Source organism: Pinus tabuliformis, chromosome 9, assembly GCF_031772625.1.
Source record: "Pinus tabuliformis cultivar Carrire ecotype Pingquan chromosome 9, CPIR1, whole genome shotgun sequence".
NCBI lineage: Eukaryota > Viridiplantae > Streptophyta > Pinopsida > Pinales > Pinaceae > Pinus > Pinus tabuliformis.
In genome coordinates, this window is record NC_142307.1 from 548,872,780 (window position 1) to 548,884,252 (window position 11,473).

Here is an 11,473-nt window from a genome sequence, read left to right on the forward strand (position 1 = left end):
CAACCAGAACCACCTGAAGAGGTACCTTATTTCATGACCAAGTCAACATTGACAGAAGTTCCATCTTATAAGCACTCATAGTTTAATGTGGCACTATTTTCAATGATGACTAAACATAGGGGAAGGAGCACTATACAGACAAGATTATGAACTGGTTGCACTGGCTTACCAATTTCACCTGGTGAGATTCTAAGGTTCTCATGTTCTCTCGAGAAGAGTGCACGTCCCCATATAGGAGCCTATGTTATCCTCCAATCTGTCATGGGGAAATTTTTGACAAATTTCTTCATTACCCATCATGTTTTGTTGAGCTTTGGATCAATGGGAATGCTTCTGAATTATACATTTCTAAATATTACTTCTCGAAAAGATTCTGGTATGGAGACTAAGTTCTCATTTAGTTTTGGTGCTATAGATGGCATTGGAAATGCTATTGGGTGGACCTCCAAGTAGACAAGTTAAAGGGGAATAGGGGTTGGGGCTGCTTCTAGGAGAATGACTGGATTAAGTCCAGAAAAAGGCCATCTTATACACATGCCAAAGAGAAAATTATGAAGGGGAAAGCTTGTTCAAGAGAGCTGAGGCTATCATGTGGAAATTCTTGAATCTAACACATCAGAAACCCCTACTGCATTTTCTGGTTTACTATCTCCTACTTGTTCTTTGCATTAACAAGTTATTTAAATGCATAAATATCGAAGTAAACACTAATGCAACCTTCACAAATATACAGATCAACAACTGAAATAAACTGAGACAACACAAGGGACACCATTATTTTTGGACAATAGTCCCCGGAAAAACCCAATGTGGGAAAACCAGTGCAACATATAGAGGGTTTTATTATTAAGCAAATTCTGAATACAACTAGGGTGCCAGAAATGGCTCACCCGTTAGAGAATTTCCTTGACAGTAGAACCTCTCTCCGAAGATAGCTATTCTGGAAAATCAGTAGCTGGATGAACAACCCCACAGTGACTCTGACTATTCCTTGTGCTGGACGGCAAAAGCTTCTCCAAGCACTCCTATGGAACTGCGTCACCCTCTCTGGAACTATGTCATCCTCTCCCAGCTAATTTGCTCTCAGTCCGTACCACAGACTTCCTCAGCGCAACTTCTTTAGCCCAGTGTCAGCCTCTACAGCCCTCTGCGTTGTTTTTGTCAACCTCTGCGGATTTTTGTGTCCTCTGTGTCTGCCTCTGCAACTTCTGCGTCCTCTGCGTTGGCCTCCTTAGCCTCTGCATCAACGCTCCTAGGCTCTGCACTGCCTCTTTCGGCGCTTTGCTGCCTCTCTGATATGTATTCCTTGGCCTCCTGCCGAACTGCCCCTCACTACAACTGATCACTTGTTCGATTTCTCAGCAAACCTTGCCCTAGAAAATTGAACTGACTGATCTCTCTTGGTGTGTCTCCAACTGACCCTCAAGCCTCCTCTTATACTTTTCCTGTTGATGATTCAACTACCGAGATTAAGTCCCTAAACAACGACTAAGATTAGATCTGGCTTGATCTTCGTTATCTTGAACTTTCTCACCTATTTTATATTAATACACATTAATATTTTTATTTTCCTAAGTTTAGACTTAGGAACTTATTAAAAATATTAATTATTTTAATATCTCCTCATCCAGGTGGAATTTCTCCAAACGATTGCTAGGTCTTAGAGATCTCATGTGCCTTAGCCTCTCCACCAATTTTCATGTTTAGAGCACATTTGATGCTACCACAAATCAACAGTCCCTCTTAGCGAGGAATGTGCTCTAATAATACTTCACCATAGAAGCATGACACTGATCTTCCGCATCGGTACCTGTGATGATGCTTAGCCTGTTGCCTCGCATCCCCTGCACTGCTGCTTCCTATACTGCTGCTCATGACACTGCCACTGCCAATGCCACATCTATACTGCAGCTCCCTCTCAACATGTTTTATCATGTTGCCCATAGTACTGCCATTTCTAACTCTTGCACTGCAACTTAGTTACCAAGAAGTAAGTAGCTAACTTCACCCAAACACTGACATCTTGGTCAGTGTAGAAGCCTCGTGATGCTGAGGCTACCTCTGCTATTATTTTGTGCTCCCTCTCTTGCCACTGCGTTGTTGCAAACACCTTTGTGCCTCTCACACTGCTGCAGCCTCCACTGCGTTGCTACAAACTTCTCCACTCTAGCACTGCACCTTAAGGATCTTGCCCCTTCATGTATTCCTCTCGACTACAACTCTATGTCTCCCCACCTCTTCTCTAGAGGCGGATGAACACTCATGGCACAATCGTCATCAGTCTCGACATCCTTCTCCGCCTTTGTTGGCGCTGCCTTTGAATCAGAAGCTTCTCCCTTGCCTTTCTTCTTGGGGCACTGAGATGCATAATGTCCCAGCTCCCCACAGTTGAAGCACTTGACCTTGGAGATGTCCTTCTTCTTCCTCTTCCCTTGTTGTTCCGCAGATGCTAGAGTCGCATCCTCCTCCTCCTCTTTCTTGACTCGAACTCCCTTACCACTACTCCCCGCCTTGGTCAACCCCCTAATCTCTTCTTGTCAAAGAGTTGCCCACATCTATTCCCAACTGGGGAGAGTCGCTCTGCCAAAAATGCTTTGGACAAACATCTCCCAGTCCTCGGAGACTGCATTCAGAGCAGTCCTAACCATAAACTTTGGATCCGGTGTAGACCCCACGAAAGTAAGTTGGTCGCGAATTCCTTGCAACCTGAGGAGGAAGTGATCTATCTCCTCTCCTTTCTGCATTTGATATGACCTCAGCTGATTCTCCAATAACATCTTCCGTTGCATGGAAGAGCCCTGGTATAAGGTGGTCAGCGTCTGCCACATCTCATTTGTTGTGTTCTTCTCAGCAATATGTGGTATGACATGATCTTTGACCCCGTCTAGGATCATGCATTTTGCCTTTGCCATGGCCTCCTCATACTTCTCATTTGCATCAGGGTCAACTAGGACAACTACGATTTTTAAGGCATAGTCCTTGATGCGATGTTTATCCAGGATTTCCAGGATCCTGGCCTTCCAGATGACAAAATTGGAAGCCCTGTCCAATCTGTCCTGTTCCCTCAATCCATTTACTGCCATCTCTACTCCTCTTCTCAAAACCCTCTTAGTCTTGACTTCCCTCCTGGAAATCCTCTTGCCAATTGTCGAATCACTCCTCTCTAATCCCCCTTTGCTACTGCAACTCAGATCTGTATTTCTTGGCTAGAAATCCGTCGAGGTAATGCTTCCCTCTACCTTGGTTTAGTCTCCTTAGACACTGTTCTGCACAGACAAAAACAATTTCCCACTAGCTCCTCAATTCATAATCTGCATAACTCCCTAAGCCGCGACAACTGAAGAATCTGAGCCCTTCTGGCTCTACGCAATCACATTGTGAGCTGGATCGACTCCTCTTTGCCACAACGTCAATCCTACCTGGCTGAGATAGATGACTGGGCACTGCGTAGGCATGATCTTCCCCCCTTCTGTCTCTATGATGGCCTGGACTGTTGACGCAGCTACTGCGTGGGCTCCTCCCAGCGACTACATCTTCCCTTCCTGGCTCAGAATGTTGACATAGGCACTGCGTGAGCCTCTTGTGAAAATTTTATTACTGCAGCAACTAATTTATTTTTCCTACTTATTCTTCAATAAGTTATTTACAAAATCGCTTCAGTAAATATTAAAATAAATTCTACTGCAGATATCACACCATAGAATAGAAACAAATACATGCACAAAAAACAAACACATCAACACAGGTATTTTTAGACAATTGTCTGCGGAAAAACCCAATGCGGGAAAATCGGTGCAGCAAAGGAGGATTTTATTAATCAGTTATTCTTGAGTACAACTGGGTACCAAACTGGCTTACCCAATAGAGATAAATTCTCCAGCACCTCCCCCAGACTCAGCATCAAACTCGCTGGCCTCTACGCATCTCCCATACCCTCTGCATCAGCTCCTGCCTCTCTGGGTCTGCACTGAGCCTCTTTGCATCACCCACACAGGCCCTCTAGTGACTGCGCAGTCCTTCTGCCTCTGCGTCTGCCTCTCTGATCTCTGCGCTGATCTTCTAGTACTATTCCTGCCTCTCTGTTCCATACTCGCTACCTCTTGCTGCAATCCAGACCTCCAGTTCAAATTTCTCAGCAAACCCCACTCCAAAAATCGAACCGACTGGTCTCCCTCAATATGTCTCCAACTGACTCTCAAGCCTTCTCTTATACTTTTCCTGTTGATGAATCAATGGTTGAGATTAAGTCCTTAATCAATGGCTAAGATTAAAATATAATTGATCTTCGCCTCTTAGAAGGTTCTCATCCTTATCTTTATTAATACCCATTAATATTTTTATTTTCCTAAGTTTAGATTTAGGACCTCATTAAAAATATTAATTATTTTAATAACTTTCCATCCGAATGGAATTTTCTAAAATGATTGTTGGGTCTTGGAGATCTCATGCTCTTTAGTCTCTCCACCAATTTTAATGGCTATAGCACATCCGATGCTACCCCAAATCAACGCTCCTCTTAGCAAGGAATGTGCTCTAGTAATACTCTACACTGAACATCACTCTGATTATATGGCACCGATACCTGTGCTGATGCTAGGCCTCCCCGCCCAACATCCTCTGCACTATTGCATCCTGTATTGTTGCCCATGGCTCTATCACTAGCATTGCTACATTTTTACTATAGCTCCCTCTACATCTGTGTTGCTACTGGTCCTTCTTCCCAACACTGCATCTGTGTTGCTGCTAGTCCTTCTTCCCAACACTGCATCTGCATTGCAATATCATACCCATTTCTACTACTGAAATGGATTCTTTATCATCCCCATCTTCTCCTTGAAATAATGAAACTTGGTTCTTCCAAAGGCCTTGGTAAGGATGTCTGCCACCTGTTCTCCTGTAAAAGTGTAGCTCAACTGTACAGGTCCTCGTTGGACAGTTTCTAACAAAGTGACACCGAATATCAATGTGCTATGATCAATCGTGAAATATTGGATTCTTAGAGAGCTTGATGCAACTCTGATTATCACACATGATCCTGGTCTCCTCCATTTGTCTTTTGAATAGGTTCACAAGCAGTTTTCTAAGCCATATGGCTTTGCACAAAACTGCGCTTGCAGCCATATATTCTGCTTCAGTTGAGCTCAGAGCTATGGATTTTTGTTTCCTACTGCACCAGGAGGTCATTGCTGATCCAATGTTGAAACAATACCTAGAGGTACTTTTCCAATCCACTGAGCTTCCAGCCCAATCTGCATCAGTGAATCCACTCAATCTGATATCCTTACTCTTGGTGTACAAGAGTCCATAATCAATTGTTCCATGTATATATCTGAGAACATGTTTGGTTGCTGCCCAGTGCGCCCTCTTCAGTTCCACCATGAACTAACTGAGGGTGTTGACAGCGTAACAAATGTCTAGCCTGGTATTGACCAAATACATTAGGGACCCTATGAGCTGCCTGTATAAGGTGGGATCAACATCCTTGTCTTCTGATGCATCAATTTTCTTCTAGTTGGTGATCATTGGAGTAGCCATGGGTCTACAATCCTGCATCCTGAATCTCTTCAGAATTTCTGTAGCATATCTCCCTTGTCCAAGGAAGATCTCCCCCTTTTGCTGCCAAACTTCCAACCCCAGGAAATAATGCATCTGTCCCAAATCCTTCATGTCAAATTATGTGGCTAGATTCTTCTTGCAGTCCCTGATGAGCCTGGATGATCCTATCAGGAAGAGATCATCCACATATAATACTAGGATTAGTGGCTCATTCTCTACAACCAGATAGTAGATATTTGGGTCTGTGTCACTCTTGAAAAACCCCATCTTCTACAAGTAGCCATCAATTCGAGCATACCATGCTCTAGGTGCCTGTTTCAGCCCATACAAGGCTTTCTTCAATATGCATACATGAGACTTCTTCTCATGTGTCTCAAATCCTTCTGGTTGTTCAATGTATACCTCCTCTTCTATCACCCCGTTCAGGAATGTCGTTTTGACATCCATCTGATGAATCTCCCATCCCATTTGTGCTGCAAGAGATATCACAGTTCTAATAGATGTATACCTAGCTACTGGGGCGAAGGTCTCTTCGTAGTCAATTCCTTCCTTCTGAGCATACCCCTTAGCCACAAACCTGGCTTTGTATTTTTCCACACTGTCGTTTGCAATGTATTTAATCTTGTAGATCCATCTCGAACCTACCACCGATCTGTCTTGAAGTCGCGGCACTACCTCCCAGACATCGTTCACCATTATAGAGTTGTATTCTCTACCATCGCATCCAACCAAACCTCATGTTGAGCAACCTCCTGAAAACTGGCAGGTTCCCCATCCTAAGCTACTAATGCTTGATATCTATCTAGTTGTTTTCGCTCGCTTTTATTGTTTCTTGGTGCACCAATGAAATCCTCTGCATCTCGCAAAATCTGACGAAGTTCCCTGCTCGTTCTTCCTTTGGTAACAGGTGCTTCTGTTAGCTCCTCCTCCTCCTGTGATTCTTCCTGATCTGGGGAAGAATTCTTAACTTTCGTCGGTTGAAGTGGTTTGACCAACAGCTCATCTTTTCACTACTCCTCGGAAGGCATTTATCGAGATTTTTTAAAGGCCCTATCCTACATGAACTTCACATCTCGTTGAACCACTACCTTCCTGCTCCCTGGAAGATAGATTCTGTATGCCTTAGCATTCTCACTATATCCCACTAGATATTCTTTCTCTGCAATATGCCAAGCTCCCAAATATCCTGAAATGACTGACTTCAGGTGTCTTCCCTATGCAGACTTTCTCTAGAGTAACCTTGCCCAATGCCCGATGAGGAGTTCTATTCTGAGCATAGACTGTCGTGTTACATGCTTCTACCCACAAGAATTTTGGCATATCCTGATCATATATCATGGCCCTGGCTGCTTCCACGATATTCCGGTTCTTTCTTTCTGCTACTCCAATTTGCTCCGGATTGTACAAAGTTGTCCACTCTCTTCTGATGCCCTCCCTAACACAAAAGTCAAGGCCTTGTCGACGTATTCTCCACCATTATCTAAGCACAAAACTTTTATTTTATTTCCAGTCAGATTCTCCACCAGAGCCTTAAACTCTTTGAATCGACAGAAAACCTCATCCTTGGTTTTCAGAAAATAAATCCAAGTTTTCCTAGAGTGGTCATCGAAGAAGGTGACGAAGTATTCAGCACCACTAATAGCTTTAGTGAACATTGGTCCGGAAATATATGAGTGTATCAACCCTAGTACACTCTTCACCCTATTTTTACTTCTAGGAAATGCTGCTTTGGCATACTTGCCCAAAGCACATCCTCTGCATACATCATCTCTTTCTGTACTAAGATCTAGAACTCCTGTTACAGTTTTCCTGAGGATTCTCAGAGCCCCATGGTGCAAATGTCCCATTCATCTATTCCATAGTTCATTCAGATCCTTGTCCCCATGACTGCCTATCAGTGCCATTGGTGATTCTAGCTATAACCTGTACAACCTGTTACTCCTGATTCTGATCTGCACTTTCTTTTTCCGGCGTGGGTGTTTGACGTACACTTTCTCCTTCATGAAGAAAACGTCATAGCCCTTGCTTTGAAGTTGCGATACAGCTAGTAAGTTCATCCCTAGTCCTGGCACATGCAACACATTGGTGGCCCAGAACTGCTCTCCCATTTTTGTTTGAAACACTATGGTCCCCTTTCCTGCTGGAGTACATTTTGTCTTATTCCCCATGGTGATCTGAAAATTCATCCTTTCCTCTTGAACTCAGAAAAACATTCCCGGATTCCTGTCATATGCCAGGAGGCTCCATTGTCTATATACCATACCTCATATGATGTCGATCTTGTTACACAAGCAACTTCTTCTTCCAATCTGGAAGCCAACATAGAGAAATCAAGATTTCTATACCTTGTGCAATTTTATGAAAATATGCATGAGTCTCCTGATGTTGATGCCTCTGCATCATGATCTCGACCCATAATTGATTTTCCCTTCATGTCTCTGATTCTTTGCTCCAATACCATGTGAAAATTCTATTAATGCAGCAACTAATTTATTTTTCCTACTTAATTTTCAATAAGTTATTTATAAAATTGCTTCAATAAATATTAAAATAAATTCTACTGCAGATATCACACCATAGAACGGAAACAAATACATGCAAAAAAACCAAACACATCAACACAGTTATTTTTGGACAAATGTCCCCGGAAAAACCCAATGCGGGAAAACCGGTGCAGCAGAGGAGGATTTTATTAATCAGTTATTCTTGAGTACAACTGGGTGCCAAACTGGCTTACCCAACAGAGATAAATTCTCCAGCACCTCCCCCAGACTAAGCGTCAGACTTGCTGGCCTCTAGGCAGCTCCCAAACCCTCTGTGTTAGCTCCTGCCTCTCTGCATCAACACTGGGCCTCTCTGTGTCACCCACGCAAGCCCTCCAGCGACTGCGTAGTCCTATGGCCTCTGCATCTGCCTCTCTGATCTTTGTGTTGATCTTCTAGTATTGTTCCTTCCTCTCTATTCTGTACTTGCTACCTCTTGCTGCAATCGAGACCTCTAGTTCGAATTTCTCAGCAAACCTCGCTCCAGAAATCGAATTGACTGGTCTCCCTCAGTATGTCTCCAAATGATCCTCAAGCCTTCTCTTATACTTTTCCTGTTGATGAATCAACGGCCGAGGTTAAGTCCCTAATCAAAGGCTAAGATTAAAATAGACTTGATCTTCGTCTCTTAGAAGCCTCTCATCCTTATCTTTATTAATACCCATTAATATTTTCATTTTCCTAGGTTTAGACTTAAGACCTCATTAAATATTAATTATTTTAATAGCTTTCCATCTAGATAGAATTTTCCAAACCGATTTCTGGGTCTTGGAGATCTCATGCTATTAAGTCTCTCCACATCCGATGCTACCCCAAATAAACACCTCTGTGTCACTTTCTCTGCACTGCGTCACTCTTCATTCTGCGTCTCTGGCTTTAGAACAACGCTATCTCTCGAGACAACTGCTTCTCTGCTGCAAATCCTCGATTTCTTCTGTTGGTGTCTTCAATCCTTCTTGATCTGCAATCGCTCTGATACCAAGTGAAAATTTCTGAATCTAACACATCAAAAACCCCTACTGCATTTTCTAGTTTACTATCTCCTACTTGTTCTTTGCATTAACAAGTTATTTAAATGCATAAATATCAAAGTAAACTCAAATCCAGCCTTCACAAATATACAGATCAACAACTGAAATAAACTGAGACAACACAAGGGACACTGTTATTTTTGGACAATCGTTCTAGGAAAAACCCAATGTGGGAAAACCGATGCAGCATATAGAGGGTTTTATTATTAAGCAAATTCTAAATACAACTAGGGTGCCAGAAATAGCTCACCCTTCAGAGAATTTCCTTGGCAGTACAACCTCACTCTAGAGACATATTCTGGCAAACCAACAACCGAATGAATAACCTCACAGTGACTCTGACTGTTCCTTGTGTTGGATAGCAAAAGCTGCTCCAAGCACTCCTCTGGAACTGCGTCACCCTCTCCCGGCTAATCTGCTCTTAGTCTATCCCACAAACTTCCTCAGTGCAACGTCTTCATCCTAGCATCAGCGTCTACATCCCTCTATGCTGTCTACGTCAGCCTCTGCGACTTTCTGTGTCAGCTTCTGCATCCTTTGCATCTGCCTCTGCAACTTATGCATCCTCTGCGCTGGCCTCCTTAGCCTCTGCGTCAACCCTCCTAAGCTCTGCACTGCCTCTTCCGGCTCTTTGTTGCCTCTCTGATATGTATTCTTCGGCCTCCTGTCGAACTACCCCTCACTGTAGCTAATCACTTGTTTGATTTCCTCAACAAACCTCACCCCAGAAAATCGAACTGACTAATCTCTCTTGGTGTGTCTCCAACTAACCTTCAAGCCTCCTCTTATACTTTCCCTGTTGACGATTCAACTGCCAATATTAAGTCCCTAATCAACGGCTAAGATTAGATCTGGCTTGATCCTCGTTATTTAGAACTTTATCACCCATTTTATATTAATACACATTAATATTTTTATTTTCCTAGGTTTAGACTTAGGAACTCATTAAAATATTAATTATTTTAATATTCTTCATCCGAGTGGAATTTCTCCAAACGATTTTTGGTATTGGAGATCTCATGTGCCTTAGCCTCTCCACCAATTTTCATGGCTAGAGCACATCTAATGCTACCAAAAATCAACATATCATCAATACTGCACATAATGAGTTTGCTTGGCTATACAACATTCATGGATCTGATATAGCATATAATCCAGTTGCAAAGGCATATGATTGTGACTGTGAATTCTCCTTTCTTATTGTGACAAGATAAAAGTAACATCTGAGGTGGAGGACCATGTAATAGTTGGCAGCAGAGAATATGCTATTAGATTTTATTGTTCAATGTTGTAATCACACACTGCATGCAAAGTTCCTTTTGTTTGTCTAGATAGTTTCTTGATTATTGTATGGCTTTGGTAGAACAGGAGAGATGTCGCATGTCATTTTATGGCATACAATGTGTAGGAAATGTACCTGATAATGAGGCCTTGTATGTTTTGTGATCCTGAGAGAAAGTTGATATCCATATGCAAATGCCAGATCAACAACTGCATTGTCATACTTTTGCAACCTTCGAGTGGCACCCTTAATATTTTAGGAACTTGGGATAGCTGAGGAAACAGAGAATTCTGAGTATGAAGCCAAACAAAATGAAGATTTGAGGAAGAGAGTTAAGCCCATGCCACACCTAATCATCTTCAGTTTAGTGGATTTTGGTATTGGGGGCTCGATCTACAAGGTTCTGATCATGATTTTCTTTGGCAATTTGTTGTGGAAAATTGTAACGTATTGCAATGTAAATTTCAGTATAGCAGACATGGGTCTCTCAATGGTATCCAAGGAATGAATTTGCCAAGGAAAACTCAGATATCATTATGTTAAATGATAAATTTGTTACTGTCATGATGATGTTTGGTGAATTCATTCATTCCCATCTTACTGAAACATTGCAACATTTGTAATAATTTTATGTCTGCTGTTTATACCTCTTAACTGCCGACCAGTTTCTCTTGTTAACCTAATCATGGATACTTTGGAACTGCAATGGAAACTAAAAAAGCACCATTCAAAACATGTTGTGTGTTGACTCCACGGAGATCCTTCTTCTTACGCTCTGGATCTAAAACAGGAGAAAACAATATGAATGCAGAGAAGAGAGGAAGGACTCAAAACAGAATAGTATAATGGATTGTTCAGGAGAAGATTGTCATTTTAGTTTGAAGTTTGGAAGAGTTTATTATTCTGAAAATGCAAGCGGTGGAAGAGCAATAAAGGCCAAGAGCCAAGTGTATGTCCTTCTCTTGTTTTCATGTTCAATTAAAGAAGCCTCATACTATGGCCAGGCCTCTCAAGCCCCACATTGTCAATGTCAGGGTTGTAGGAGCTCATTTGTGTGAAAA